Here is a 16,669-nt window from a genome sequence, read left to right as displayed (position 1 = left end):
TCCAGCTCAAACCCCCCCCCTCCCGGACCCCCTCTTGTATAGTACCTCCATTATCCCTCACTCCTAACCAGACACTACCATTATAAGCTAGCTTTTATTCTCTCCACCACTTCTAACCACATTGACATTTTGGATTCATTGAGCCCCAGAATTCTTGCTGTAGATATTTCTTGATATATCACATCGAGATATGTAAGAAACCACACTTTTCGGCACATTTTTTCCGGTTGAAACCAACGTGATGCGATCAGTTTTTTAGCTACTGTGATACCCGATAAAACCAATCTTTTTAGTTGTGGATTCACTGCAAACTCAAAAACATCATTCAATAGTAATACCGCGGGGTGTACAGGTATATTCCAAAATACGAGTATTGATAATTGTTGGGACACATCTTTCCAGAATGCCTTAACTGGTGGGCAGTCCCAATACATGTGCATAAATGTTCCTTCGTCCCCATTTGTACATTGGGAGCATTTGGAGTCTTGTATAAGCCCCATTTTGCACAGCCTTATAGGAGTCAAGTATGTCCTGTGAATATAGTTCAGATTGATTTGTTGATGATCCGGGTTCCTTGATGTAAGTCGGACATTTGCCCAGGCTCCTTGCCAATCAAAGTCATATTCCAGGTCTGGTATATCCCTCCTCCAGACAGTGTCTAGTTGAAGGGTTTCATACGAGGACGTTAGTAATTGATAATAAAAACTTGATACAAAACCTCCCAATGTATCTCTTTCATAGAAAAATTTGTGGTATCTGTGGTGTTCAATTGGTACGAGTAATGGAACACTGTGAGATCTCATACAAAGTCGTAACTGTATGTAAAAAAGCCATGTGGACTCGGTGAGGTTAAACTTTATGCATATTTCGACATAACTACAGAGGCCCTTGTTATTAAAAATATCCCCTAATGAGTGTATGCCTTTCTCTTCCCATATAGGGAATCTTATAGGTCGTTTTCCCATTAAGAGTGCATTGTTATTGAATATGGGAGTGTGATTATGCCATTCTTGAGGGTTAGGATATTTCTTCTGTGTTTCCCGCCATGTTCTGATTGCATGGGTAATTATTGGGCCAAATTCTCGCTCACAATGCTTGATTGAAAGTTTAGTGTGTGCTATGTCTTTCAGTCTCTGTGGGGCTACCATGTTTTCTTCTAATTCTCTCCAAGATACCAAAGCCTGGGGGTCAAACCATATCTTCAATGGTCTTAATGTGAAGGCCTTAAAATATTGTAAAAAATCTGGGACTGCCATGCCACCGTCTGCTTTATTTCTCTGTGCGGTGGATCTTTTTATGCGAGGTGGTTTGTTATTCCAAATAAATTTGTATGTGGAGGTTTGTAATCTTTTCCAGTAGCCCTCTGGAGGAGGTAACGGAAGCATTGAGCTGAAGAAATTGATTCTTGGTAATACATCTATCTTAACTATTGATACCCTTGCCTGTACTGAGTTTTTAAGTTTTGCCCACCTGTCCAGGTCGTCTTTGATTTTGTTCTGTATTTTTGTGTAATTGTGCTTCACCGTTTGTCTTATGGTGGGAAATATTTCCACACCCAAGCATCTGAAATGTTTGACCATGGGTATCGCACCTGGGAGGGTTGTGTCTTTTTTTGCACTGGTGTTAAGAGGAAGAAAAGCCGACTTAGGCCAATTTATTTTAAATCCCGATAAATCACCAAAGTTTTCTATCAACTTGAGTATATGCGGCAATGTGTTGTTGGGGTTTTGCATGAACAATATTACGTCGTCCGCATATAAACTAATTTTATGATGTGTGCCCTTGATTACTATTGGTTCTATGTGTTTGGATTGTCTTATAAATTGTGCTAAAGGTTCTAATGATAGATCGAATAGTCCGGGACTAAGAGGGCAACCCTGTCTGGCTGAGCGTGATACCGGAAAGATATCGGAGATGAATGTGCCTGTTGTAATCCTGGCCGATGGGTCCTTGTATAGTACTTTAATCATATCAATGAATCCTTTTCCTAACCCCATCCTTTCTAATACTGCCCATAGAAACGACCATTCCAACCTGTCAAATGCTTTCATAGCATCCAGGGATAGTATCGCCTTAGGTGTGGTGTCCTCTTTGTCTGCATCTAGTACGTGCAGTATTCGCCTTATGTTATCATTGATCAGGCGACCTTTTATGAAGCCTGTTTGGTCCGGATGAACTAAAGACGTCATATGCTTTTGCAATCTGATGGCTAATATCTTAGAGTACAGTTTGACATCGGTTCCGAGGAGGCTTAAAGGACGGTAACTACCGCACTCAGTGGGGTCTTTGTCTTTTTTGTGAACTGAAATGAGTGCGGTATTTTGGTGTTTATGGAAGCTTCCCTCTTTGACTGAGTATAAGATCATATTTAGTAATAAGGGTCCAAATATGTCCCAGCAAGAAATGTACATTTCTGATGGGATACCGTCAATTCCCGGAGCCTTGCCGTTTTTCATTCCGGATATGGCCTTCTTGAGTTCTTCTAATGTGATCGGTACTTCTAACTGTTTAGCGTCGTCCTCCATAAGTTTAGGGAGAGTAATTTGATTAAGATATGTGTCTAATTTGTCTTGATCAAAGGTCGTTTCTGAATTATATAAATCGGAGTAGAATTCTTTGAATGTATCGTTTATTATTTTGGGTTCTGTTACTAGAGCTTGTTGTTTCCTAATGGCAGTTATATCTGCAAATCTTGCATTAATTCTTAGTCGCATGGCTAATAGGTGACTAGGTTTAGAGCCTTGGAAGTACTGCTGTTGTCTTGTGCTGCGTATTTGCAATTCCGATTTTTGTCTGTATATTGCTTTGATCTCTGTCTTTAGAATGTTAACTTGGTTTTCTAGTCTAGTAGAGTTGTTGTATTTTAAAGAATTAAAAAGCGTTGAGTAAAGCGTTTCCATTTCAGATAGTTTTGTGTTTTGATTTTTGCGCAATATGGAGGAAAATCTATCCGAGAAATCCTTGATCATAGTCTTTACCGACATCCATAATATTCTGGGATCTTGCACCGAGTTAGCATTATCCTGTAGGAATATTGTGAGAGCTTCTTTAATTTGTGTAATGAATTCATTGTTGTTAAGCAGCATAGAATTAAAACGCCATCTTGGGGCCCGGGAAGATAGTGTACCAAATGTTGCTTTCAGGATTAAGTAGCAGTGATCTGATAGCGCATTGGGTGTCATTTCCACTTCATATTTATCAAATATTCTCGGGATGCAAAGACGTAATCAATTCTGGATAGTGTGTTGTGTCTCGACGAACGACAGGAGTACTTGCGGGTCATGGGGTTAAGTGAACGCCATAAATCAGTTACCCCTGTTGATTTCGACCAATCTTTTAATGCTTTAGATGAATTTTTTTGTTCGCTGGAAAAGGTAAGGTAAGTTTTGTCCATCCTTGGGTTCCAAATGGCATTAAAATCCGCACCTATTATATATGAGTACTCGGGATGGTTTAACATTTCTCCGGTTAGTGAAGTGAAGAAACCCACTTCGTACAAATTTGGGGCATATACCGCTGCCAATGCAATTTTCCTGTTATTGTGTATAATCCTAGCTATAGTTATGCGCCCCTCAGCATCCGACCATACCCCTTTCAATTCAATATTTAATTTGCGTCTGACGACTATGGCTACCCCTCTAGTTCTTGTAACAAAAGAAGAGTGACTAATATTATGGTATATGTTATCCGCTAACGTATTTATGTCTTCCTCTAAAATGTGCGTTTCGCTTAATAGAGCCACGTCCACATGTTCTTTTTTCATCAGTGTGAGCACGCTTTTGCGTTTGTGTTGTTTGTTTATCCCACCGGTGTTCCATACCATTATATTCAAACTAGCCATAATCTATGCATGTTTTTGTGTAGTTTTTGGTAATGTTTCTGGAGTGTGAAGCTACAATAGATGTACATCCAATTAATGAGGTCCCGTTGAGAGCTGAGCTTAAAAACATATATATATACAAATAAAAATCCCCTAATTTCCCCTCACCCAGAAAGTCGTACAGGCCTGTGTTCCAAGAACACATCCTCCGCGATTGACTTTCTCCCATAGTCCACCGGATTGCCCAAACTGAGCATTGTAATCTTAATCTACCTATGCTAATTGCCATAGGATCTAACATTTCCATTCTATTGCAATAGAATGTCGCTTTTGGTCTTGCACCTTCCCTTACTGTAATGAAGTGTTGTGATAAATGACAGAAAAAATAAAATAAAAAATAAAAAAAGAGAATAAACTTTCATCGACATATTCATTTGAACCCTCTACTAACGTGTGGAAAAAAGGAAAAAAGGAAAAGATTGTAGAGCAATATTGACACCTTAATGTGAAGAACATTGGAAAAGAACAATGTAAGTTAAAATATATTTTAAAAAATATAGAGTAATGAGAAGAAAAAATTAAATAAAATAAAAATCAATGGAAAGATATAGATAAGGAATGAGAGATAGAATAATTATCAACGTGGAGAAGCCACTAGAATCGAATTAACAGATTAGATAAGATAGAAAAGCAGCGCCTTTTAGAGCTTCAATGTGCCTTCAATGGAGTGATTACTTAAATTGTTAGAATAACCTTGTAGTGTTCATACGTTTAAGTGTGGTTAATTTTTAAAATATTATTAAAGACTGATAGCTTCATTTAATTTATTATCTGCTATGTGTATATACACCGGATGTTTATTGTTAGAGTTGTAGGCTTCGTTGTCATGGTGCCTTATATTCTAGAAGGTTGTAGAGTATACTAGTGCCTAGACTATTTTATGTTCCAGAATGATCTAAGAGACCCAGGGCATTTGAGCGATAAACCCAGAATATTCCAGATAGATCTTTTTGCAATGATATGTATTTGTCTCCTCAGAGACCAGAGTCTGAAATTATAATGTATTATGAATCGTATTATACACAGTACACATTGTTATAGACGGCTTGCATATCGTCTGCTACCTTGATGAACACAATAAAGTCATTCTAACACTGGTATACATTGAGAAAGAGGCTTATATGTTTCCGGCATTTTCGTCCTGCCTTGGGTTATTTGCTCCATTTCGATTCAGAAAATCCTCAGCTTCAATAGGTGTGTATATACCTGACCTGCGGCCGTCACTGCCCAAGAATGATAACAGCGCCGGGTATGATAGCCTTGGCTTGTAACCGGCTTTGAACAGCTTTTGCATCACCTCTTTGTATGGTAGACGTCGGATGATGGCATCTTTGCTCAAATCTTCGTAGATAAATATTGGTTTACCACCATAATTCAGATTCCCACGTTGGTTGCGAGCAAATTTGATGATGTCATCCCTTGTTGTAGTCTTCCGCAGGGTGACAATGATGACTCTTGGCCCGTTGATTCTTTGCCCCCGAGAACCGATTCTGTAAACTTGGTCCACTTCTGGCACTTTGTTTGGATCGATGTTACTCAAAATCGTTGATAACACTGTTGGAAAGTTGGGATCTTCGCAGTTTACTGCTTCATCAAGCCCTACAATGCGGATGTTATTCCGCCTGTGGTAGCGTTGGGTTTCTAGTAGCCTCTCCGTCGCTTCGTTTTTAAGCCCTTGTATTTCCCTCCGATATTCTTCTTTCACTCTTTCCATCTCTTTTCCCATCTCTGTCATGCCACCTTCGTTCGCCTTGACTGCCTTTGTGATTTCTGTCACCGTATTCTCCACTGTCGTGATTCGCATGGACTGTAAAGCGCCCGCTCTCATAACCTCTTCGAATTTAGTATCGATGTGTTCAACGTGTGCTTTGAAAGCGACCATCTGTTCTTTTACGTGTGCTTTGAAAGCGACCATCTGTTCTTTTATCAGGATAGTCAGGGAGTTGAAGTCGGGTTGTGTAATTGAACTGCTTGTGTCAGTTGATGTTGTTGGAGCAGTGAGGGATCCGATGGATGTTTTTGCTATTATCTTCTCAAAATCGCCTGCTTTTTCCTTCACGGTACTTTTTTCTGATGTTCCTGTTATGTTGTCATCTATTGTCTCCCTCTCGGGGCCAGTTGTCTTTGGTCCCCGTGTATTCTCCTCTATATTCCCCGCGTCGGGGCTCACCAACGGATCTGCCACAGCGTCGCCTGTCATTTTCTTTGATCGTGTTTCAATCGGCGCCGTTAGAATTGCCGTTTCTTGTTTCTTTCCCGTCCTTTCCTTATCCTTAACCATGTTGTCTTTTGATATAGTTAGTAGAAGGTCTTATCAATACATACGATGTGGTCTAATCTCTTTTGGTATTGTCCAAATAAGGTTTTTAAACGAAATTAACGATAACGGGAGCGGAGCTGTAACCAATTGCGTGCGCTACATATTGCAGCTAAACCGGAAGCTCTTTTTTTTTTTTATCCACTTTTCTCCTTCTTTTTCTATTGCTGTGCAGGCGCCCCAACCGACCTGTAGGAGTCGCTGTTCACAACGACCAGACTACCACCCATCGACTTCCCTAACTCTGCCAATTGAGTCAGTAACACTGACAGCCGGATTGGAACCCGGTGTCTCTTGCGTTGGTGACGAGCGCAATGTCCGCTGCGCCACCCAGCCGCCCTTGAGCTGTATACTAGTTAACTATATTATCTAGTCAAGGCTGTACAGAGAATTTGTATTTAAACAGAGCTTATGAACATGATAATATTTTCGACCACACCATTCTCCCAGTGTTTGACTATGGCGATGTCATTTACATGCATGCAAGCAAGAGTGTCCTTGATCGCCTTAATGTTTTGTATCACTCAGCCATTAGGTTTGCTACAAAGGCCCCTTTTTCAACACATCACTGTGACTTATACACATCTGTAAATTGGCCATCGTTACACTCTCGACGAGAAATTCATTGGCTTACACTCATCTACTAAACCTTCTTTGGTCTGACCTCTCCTTAATTGATACACTTGTTAAAATGGTCATCTACTCCCTACAACACCAGAGCTACTCACCATATCTCGCTAGATGTTCCTGTGTTAACGCTTCCTTTGGTCAAACCTCCTTCCAATTTGCTGCTCCCAGCAGGTGGAACAAGATGCAAAAGAAAATAGAAAATGGACAAGTTGATCCCCCTCACTACTTTTAAGGACTCTATCGACTCTAACGCAGCCTTTTAACTGCAATTTGACTGTTCTGCTTTACATACCTTGTAATTGTATATGGTTGTATGGTTGATGATTGTTTTATGATTTCCCTTACCTCTGTGATGTATCGTCTGTCTCTTTTCTATTTTATTTTTATTTTCTTGTCCTGTTTCCCTGTTACCCTTCGAGAGGCCTTTTTGTCATCTCGCCAGACTGTCATTGTAATTAGGTATTTGTTCTTAATTGACTTGCCTGGTTAAATAAAGGTTAAAGATAAAAAGAAAAAATGTATTACAGCTCAGTGAAATGCTAATGTAGCAGGGTGGATTATCCCTGCTTCGTGGGAACTGTGATGTGCGGTCAATAGGTAGCGAGACACAGTAGCACTCTGGCCAGCTGCACCTCCGTCTTTGGGGTCCGGAGCGTCAACTGGAGGCTGGCAGTGGGGATGTATGAGGCCCAGGATTTACAAACCTGGTCCGGTACTCTGGTCTTCCTCCCTCTCTCTGGAGCAGTCAGCAGTACTCCCCAACACACCCTCACCCTCCACGATTGTCTCTTTTGCCCTCCCACACCTAATGACCGGATGGTAGAGAAATAACTTGGTTCCCCCCGCAAGCAGTACCCTCCCTTAGTGACACCAGAAACCTTACAATAGAAATGGAAGGTAGAATAGGAAGGGGTTAAGGTTAAATATATTACCCGCATCAAAGGGTTAAGGTTAGGGTTAGGAATAATAAAAGACACGCACACAGTGCTCCCGTTCTGGATGAATGTATTGTAACTCAGCCTAGTTACAACAATGCTACGTCTGGTGATTACTGCACCATGGGTATCCATACAATAATTACACTGGCATGAATCAATGGCATGAATCAATGGCATGAATCAATTATCATATTACACCCAGGCACCAAGTGATCTCAGGTACCCAGACTAAACGCTGCCCACGTCTGGGCGGAACACAGTATTTACCTTCTCTAAGGAATTACACTCATACTGTCCCCGGTTGAGAATATGGGGAAGGAAGGGGGAGCATAGGGAAGAGAATAAAGGGATTCACTGAACGGGAATTATTTATGAAATACACGCCTTATCACGCTCAAAGAAAAGGAATGAAATAAAAGAGTGAGCCCACAAAATACCTATAAAGTCCTATCTTAATGCCGGCATATATTGTTCGGGGTACCCCTATGAACTGGTAGTAGCAACGTTACTTTCGCCCGCGGGCTGCACCACACTGTGTACTGTATATGGAATCGGGAGCATCAATGCTCATTTGTACTCATCCGAAATGGCCGCCTCGCCACTCCACTGTTGTCCGGGAGGCAAGATGGCGTCGAACGCTCTCGCGAGGATGTCAGCAGGCGGAGCTAGGCAGAGAGGCAGCGCCGGCTGAGAGCATGTACGAGTGATGGCGACCCCTGTTGGATGGGCGGAACTCCCGTCGGCCGCAGGCAGCCTGGTGCAGATCTGAGTGAAGTCCTCCGGGGCAGGCTGAACGCAGGCAGCCAGTCGCAGGTCTGGTCGAAGTCAGCCGGAGCAGACTGGTTGTTGGCCCACGTTCGTCCTGGGGCGCGCGCTCTATACCGCACACTGTAGCTACTATAACTCGGTACTTAAAGACTTGGATAATTGTTTAACCGCACGTTACCTATACCGCACACTGTAACTGCTATAACTCGATTGCTAGTGCCTGGCTCTGCACTCATTGTTCATATAATACCGCTGGTACTGCTAGGATATCGTGTCCACTAGCCAGTACTCGTTATCACCCGTTGTCCTCTTACAGGGCCCCCTGGCATAACGTCAGCAACAGGGCTATCCAGAGCCCCGTTAGCTGCGACTACTCGTTGTCAAGTTCACTGCCGAAGAGAGCGACTTCCGCTGGACTCCTCCCTTTATCATCTCCCAGCTCTCTCCGCCACTCTCTGCCTGCTACTGCCCCCTGCAGGTCCCGCCTGCCAGTCACAAGGGGAGACGCATTGTAGAATATGAATCAGTACTGTCATTTATAATCCGTATTCCAATGCTCTTCGGAAGGGGACGTTTGTGTCATTGCTCGTGTGAATCAATGACACTAGTTAGAATGTCTTTGTGCACAAAAAGGGATATAAACACAGTCAGCAGTTCTGAATAATATACCATATTTTCCAGACTGCTACATTTCCCCCCACTTTGAACTTGCTAAGTCCTCTGCAAGTTAACAACAAAACACACGCATGCATGACAACGGTCCTGAGACCAACAGTTTCACACATCGGTTGACAATTACACATTATGCCAACAGTTTTACACACTCCTTCAGGAGTTGGACACACTGTTCCGCGAACACGCTCTTGAGCACATAGTCCTGACGATACCGAGCGGGTAGCCGACCTCTGGTGCTCCTCTGGGGCCGAGCGGTCTCCACTCTGGGGGGGTTCCACCTCCCCCGCCTCCGACTCCGTGTCGGATTCTTCAGTGTCCGTCGGCGGGTCATGGACCACGGCCTCGCCCTCCGGGGCCATCGGTGGACCGCCCGCGGCCTCCTCCGCAACTCCGTCTCCGCCTTCCTCCCCGTCTCCTCCCGACGGGGTCGACTCCGCGTCGGACCCAGTGTTCGCTGCCTCTTCCGGGGCGTCCCGCACCGGCCTGGGGTGGTTACACGCCCTAGGATGCGGTTCTCGGCGGCACCCGAAAGCATCTCCACTGTCTGACTGGGACGAGCTCCGCAGCGCCACAGGAGTCTGTCGAGGGGCCCTCACCCTTGCTTCTGGGTCGGAGGCTGGAAACGGACAGGTCTTGAGCTGGTCTCGATGCACGGTCCTCTCAGGGCCCCCTGCTTCGGGCCTGACCGTGAACACGGGCGTCCCTTCGTGGCTCTGCTTAACCACCACATATGACGTAGGCTCCCACTTGTCTTGTATCTTATTACGGCCCCGGATTCGGTGGTCGCGTATCAGGACCCGGTCTCCGGCCCGCAGGAGTGCACCTCTGCTCTCTGTCGTAAATCCTCTTGCGTCGATGGGACGCCTGCTTCGCCGTGGCCTCAGCGGCCTCCGCGGCGGCCTTTAGTCGCTCATGGTGACTCTGCACCCACTCGTCTAGGTCCGCCGCCCCCTCCTCAATGACGTCTCTGCCCCCCAGGACATCCCGGGGCATCCTAGCGTCCCTCCCGAAGAGCAGGTGTTGACCAGAAATCCCGCCGTCATGCTCTGAAGCCCAAACCAAACAAAGTAAGAGATCCACCAAGTTGAAGTGACTAATTGATGTTGAGATACTATATTGTCCTGCTGTTTTTAAATATAGGTGTATGCAGAGTTCCAGCTGATTACCAACCAGAACCTGCCCAACACATTCTACGTTGAGCTTGACCGCCATCTTCCTCGACTGATGACGTTATTCAGACAGAAGGCGTCCAAAACTGGGAACACAGCAGATGCTTTGGCTCACATTTTAAAAATCCACGATGAACAGGTGAATAGATTATTATACATGTCATAGGTCGAACCTCTGTAACATTGAACAGGTTCAATGATTCAAATTAGCGTTTGAATTTTACAATTAGTCCACCATTGTGTTTGCCATTTTTCTGATTGCATTAAAGATGTGAACATGTTATTTGTGGACATATCTGATTGGACTGTTTAAAATCCGCTTTGTTCAGTAAACATTTCCATATAATACAATTCTTTTTTTCTTCTTAATCTTACATTTTAATAGGAAATCCATGACGTTCACACCAGGCGTACCACTGTTCTCCATGCCCTGCCTGTGTATCTGCATGAGGAAGTCTCTGGATTTTTCAAAACCTGCACAGTGAGTCCGAGTGAAAATAATTTACAGTACAACTGTATATTAAGTGAACAGTTAATCAAAATGCTAAGTATCAGTTAGGGCTGGGCGATATGACCAAAAACGTTATCGCGATAAAATTATAAAATTATTTTCATATAACTCGATATCAATAATTATCGTCGATATAATGTCTGTCAAGTTTAATTAACTTATTATGCCCGGCGCCGATACGCGGGCTGACTTGTTTTGCTGCTGTGAATGTCTCGAGAGTCGAATTGATGTCGTCATCAGTCCGCGCACGTTAGCAGAGCGGAGTATCTCAAGCGGAGTATCTCATGACTCAAAAATGACCCTAAAATACTCTGTTCCGCCCAATTCATTGCAACGACGTCCACCGTATACCCCACACTACTATAACAGTTACCCTCAGAATTCAAAACACACACCAACTCGGCAGGTAACCTGTGAAATAGCGGCGTGCAAGCTAATTAGCCATAGCCAGCCCCGTTTCCAAGCGGAGTATTTCATGACAATGTACTAAAAAATGAACCTAAAATACTCTGTTCCGCCCAATTCATTGCAACAACGTCCACCGTATACCCCACACTACTATAACAGTTACCCTCAGAATTCAAAACACACACCAACTCGGCAGGTAACCTGTGAAATAGCGGCGTGCAAGCTAATTAGCCATAGCCAGCCCCGTTTCCAAGCGGAGTATTTCATGACAATGTACTAAAAAATGACCCTAAAATACTCTGTTCCGCCCAATTCATTGCAACGACGTCCACCGTATACCCCACACTACTATAACAGTTACCCTCAGAATTCAAAACACACACCAACTCGGCAGGTAACCTGTGAAATAGCGGCGTGCAAGCTAATTAGCCATAGCCAGCCTCGTTTCCAAGCGGAGTATTTCATGACAATGTACTAAAAAATGACCCTAAAATACTCTGTTCCGCCCAATTCATTGCAACAACGTCCACCGTATACCCCACACTACTATAACAGTTACCCTCAGAATTCAAAACACACACCAACTCGGCAGGTAACCTGTGAAATAGCGGCGTGCAAGCTAATTAGCCATAGCCAGCCTTGTTTACCGAGTCCTACCTCCTTCCGGGTCTCCTTCCTCTATCGGCCATCTCCTTCACCGATTGGTTGTTAGTGCGTGTGCTCATATCCAAGCTTGGAAAATCGATATATCGAAACTTTGCGACCACGTTTCATGTTTATTTCGAGGAAATAATTTATCGCGATAGTTATCGTTATCGTTTTATCGCCCAGCCCTAGTATCAGTCTTCCTTCCTTCCAGGTCTCCCTTGTGAAAGAGACATTTGATCTCGACGGGACTAACCTGGTTAAATAAAAAGAACCTTCTCACCAAAAAAATTGTTCTAACTAAAATATAAACAACTTACAAACACAACTCCATATACTTAGCTTTGTGCTGCACTTTGTAGAAACCATGGATTTATTTGTGATTATTATGTCTCTTTCATTCCTTCAGGACACGCCTGATGAGCCAGAGCTTCAGGGTGTTGCAGTGGCCCTCCTTACTGTCATCAGTGACCATGACACAAGTCCAGTTCACTACCAGCCTGTGACAATCTCTGTTTTCATTGAAAGTCACATCATGATCAGCCTCCCCAGATTTGGTGATTCCTTCCTGGTAATGTTTGGACCAGTGGTGCAGCGGCAAATTGACAGTAGGTCAAACGCTCCACGCGCGTGCGCGCGCATGCACAGTTTTTTTTGGCTGCTCTCGTCCTGCAGCTGGATACTATTGCCTCACAGCGCGGCCGTCAGCGCGCGGCCCAGAGAGCGCCGCTGGCTCTGCGGCTCTGCAGCTGCATGCTTCTCCGGGAGTCCGGTTGGATAATGCCATGTAAAAAGCGATTGCGCGTACTTCAGCCTCAGTGACCAAGGTATAACGCCGTTATACCGAGTTATACCAGCACTGCACCACTGGTTTGGACTAATCTATGCACTACACCTCAGCTACCCCAAGGGACTTACCAACACTTTTGAATTCATTCAGAAGATTTTACTAGGTCTAGAAGCTGGTAAACTGTCGCCCAGGTTGCAGACTCTCAAGAATGACTTGATGATGCAATAATTTTTTTTTTCTTCTGATTTTTCAATGGATTTTCTCCCCGTCCCAATTAGTCGTTGTGCCAATTCCCCCCCCCCCCCCCCCCCCCCCCCTACCTGGTGCTGTATGCATGTTCTCCTACGAGTCGGTATAAGGGCGTCCCGAGTCGATCGCACGCTTCCCCCGAGACGTGCGCCGACAGCCAGTGACGTCTTTTCACTTGGCAGCGAGGGCTCTCATTGGTGAAGTGTAACGCGTGGGAGGGCACGCTATCTCCACCAAGTCCTGCCCCGCTTAGCAAGCGCCGAGACCTGACCTGTAGGCGTCGCTGTCCACAACGCCAGATTCCCACCCGCCAGCTTCCCCACCCCCTAATACTGCCAAATTGTATTAGTGTGAACGGCCAGCCAAGCTGGTGACAACGCAGGGAGTTGGATTCGAACACGCGAATCCAGTGTCTCCAGCGTTGGTGACGAACGCAATCTCCGCTACGTCACCTGACCGCTCTTGCATTAAACTTTTGAAGGTATTATTTTGACATGACAAGGAAATTAATACCTCACCCCACATCCTTCTTTCAGATGAGTTTCTATTCCTTACTGTAATCAGTGATCATGACACAAGTCCAGTTCACTACCAGCCTGTGACAATCTCTATTGTCATTGAAAGTCATATCATGATCAGCCTCCCCAGATTTGGTGATTCCTTCCTGTAATGTTTGGACTAATCTATGCACTACCCCAAAGCACTTACCAACACCTCAAAAGTGTGTCTATAGAAACTCATCTGAAATGTCTTGTCATGTCAAAATAATACCTTCAAAAGTTGCTGTACTACTTTGCAGATGTTCAGCCAATAGGTCCAAACTACTCAATGTACCTTGTTCTTTATTTTTTATGTAATATGTTTACATTTGAGTTTTACAGTTCGAATTTTCTTAACCGTCTATAGCTGGCATTATTGTAATTTCATCCAAGTAAGTTTTAGAGTTGAAAGAGTTTATCAGAATCTCAAAGGCAACATCCAAGTCCCAAATGTTTGTTTCTCGAGGAACAATAGGAGGCAATGGGCATAAATGCCACTCTGCTCTGACTGCTTCCATTGCTTGTAGGCAGTGGTAGAGTTAGTGTTCTCAGTACAGAGTACAAGGCGATATACCAGGAGCCATAAACGCAACACAGAAGCGTTATTATTAACATATACAGAATATGAACTGGTCAATTACACACAGAGTGAATAAAGACACAATAATTGATTAATAAAATAACTATTCACCATTAGCTGGACTCAGTTCCGTTTCACTTGAATGAATCGCTTGGGAGTCAGCAGCAGCAGACCATCGATCTTGTATGCTGAGAGTGGGACTGTATCCTTGAGACCTTGTAGGCAGTAGTATACTGCCCTGTCAAGGCTAACCGCAGTAACTTGAAAAAAGTTAAAATTTAGTTATGAGTGAAATTGACCTTGTCAATAAATGTTTTATCTTGTGACCAAGTTTCAGATGTTAATGTCGCTCAGTTTTGGAGATATGGGGTTTTAAAAACTGCAGTAACTACAAAATCACACTCAAAACCCAGGCAGACCGCAGTAACTTCCAAACAGTGAAAAATGGCTTTAAAGTGTTTTGACTTGCCATCCAAAATGTGTTATAGGTAAATAGATGATAGTACCCAGATTTAACATGTATTAATGAAGTAATCTTTAGGCATACAAAAATATGACAATTATTTTAATTAACCCCAAAAAAGCAGATATTGCACTCTGCTGCACGATTTCCTTAAATAATTATACAGGTAATGTACAGGCAAAGTACAGTAACTTCAAATATAATGTTGTTTTGCCTCCAGCTTTCATAACTTAACCTAGCCATTTTGAAAATGAAATTTAATACCTGAATATATTGGAATGATGATGATCCAAATAAAATGGCTAGGTGAAGTTATGAAAGCTGGAGGGAAAACAACATTGTATTTGAAGTTACTGCACTTTGCCTGTACATTACCTGTATAATTAAGTACTATAGTTATCATTCTGCAAACATAGCCTGCTCTAAATGACGGATGGTGCCTCTGACATTCTGACTAACTCTTTCAATGAAAACACCATCTTGTTCCATAATACATCATGGAGCAAATACAGCTGCATTTCCATATGTAGGTATGTGCACTATTAACAGTATTGCCAGCTGTATAGCGTGTAATGTGGATTGGTATTTTGGTTCCACATTGGCAGGACCCAATATACAGCACAACGTTTGTGAATTTTACATGTGCCAAGCGGATTGACAATTTTCAGATAATCTATACATTTTATTCTGTACTGTACATAGATACACTGTGTTATCCCAACAGTCACAATAGTTGCCGTCAACATGTTTGCTCATTCTATGACCACACTATACAAATTTGAGTAATTCAGCCAGGATGTAAACAGCTCTGGTCATGTGCACTGCACATATTGAGACCCTTTATTATTTCAATATTTGCTGGAAATACATTGATACATCATTCAGTAACATTTTCAGAGCCTTATAACAAACATTATTACACTATTGTGACCAGTGGGATTAAATGTGTAATATACATTACATTTTATGTACATGTTATAACATGCATGTATTTATTTTCTATATATATTTTCAATTTTAACATTGCCATAATGTTGGAGAGGGCAACACAATGTTTTTGTAAGATAAATAGATGTATACTCTTTGAATAGAAATAAATATAAAGAGTTTGAAGTTGTAACACAATGTTTTTGTAAGATAAATAGTTTCGATGAAGAACAAAACCTCCTAAATGCATAAAAAAAAGGGGAAAACTTCATATCTGCACTTTGCGAGGCACTAATACCTGGTCGGTATTGTTAACATACGTGTAATATAGTCCAAAAACAGTGTATACGGTGTTTACAGTGTTATTGTACATTGCTAACATACAATATATTATATATGTATACTCTTTGAATAGAAAAAAATAAAAGAGTTGTTTGAAGTTGATATAATGTGCTTGTGTAGTTATCTTTCTGTTAACTTATTCACATGGATTTTAAAACTGAACCTTAAGTTATAGTAACTGCAAATATTTGAGTTGATTAACTTAAAAATTTGAGTTGATTAACTTAAAAGAAATGAGGCATTAGATTGCCTCAATGTCTTTGAGTTCTGTTAACTTAATCACATGGATTTAAGGTTGAACCTTAAGTCACAGTAACTGAACATATTTGAACTGCCTTAACTGAGAACTGTAAGTCACAGTAACTGAATATATTTGAGTTGACAACACTTGAGAACCTTAAGTCACAGTAACTGAATATATTTGAATTGCCTTAACTGAGAACTGTAAGTCACAGTAACTGAACATATTTGAGGTGACTCCACTAGAGAACCTTAAGTCACAGTAACTGAACATATTTGAACTGCCTTAACCGAGAACTGTAAGTCACAGTAACTGAATATATTTGAGTTGCCTCCACTAGAGAACCTTAAGTCACAGTAACTGAACATATTTGAACTGCCTTAACTGAGAACTGTAAGTCACAGTAACTGAACATATTTGAGTTGACACCACTTGAGAACCTTAAGTCACAGTAACTGAACATATTTGAATTGCCTTAACTGAGAACTGTAAGTCACAGTAACTGAACATATTTGAGGTGACTCCACTAGAGAACCTTAAGTCACAGTAACTGAACATATTTGAATTGCCTTAGCTGAGAACTGTAAGTCACAGTAA

Source organism: Notolepis coatsorum (assembly GCF_963971535.1).
Source record: "Notolepis coatsorum genome assembly, chromosome: 3".
In the NCBI taxonomy this organism is placed as follows: Eukaryota; Metazoa; Chordata; class Actinopteri; order Aulopiformes; family Paralepididae; genus Notolepis; species Notolepis coatsorum.
The sequence above is the reverse complement of the archived record's forward strand: the minus strand, read 5'-3'. Positions refer to the sequence as shown.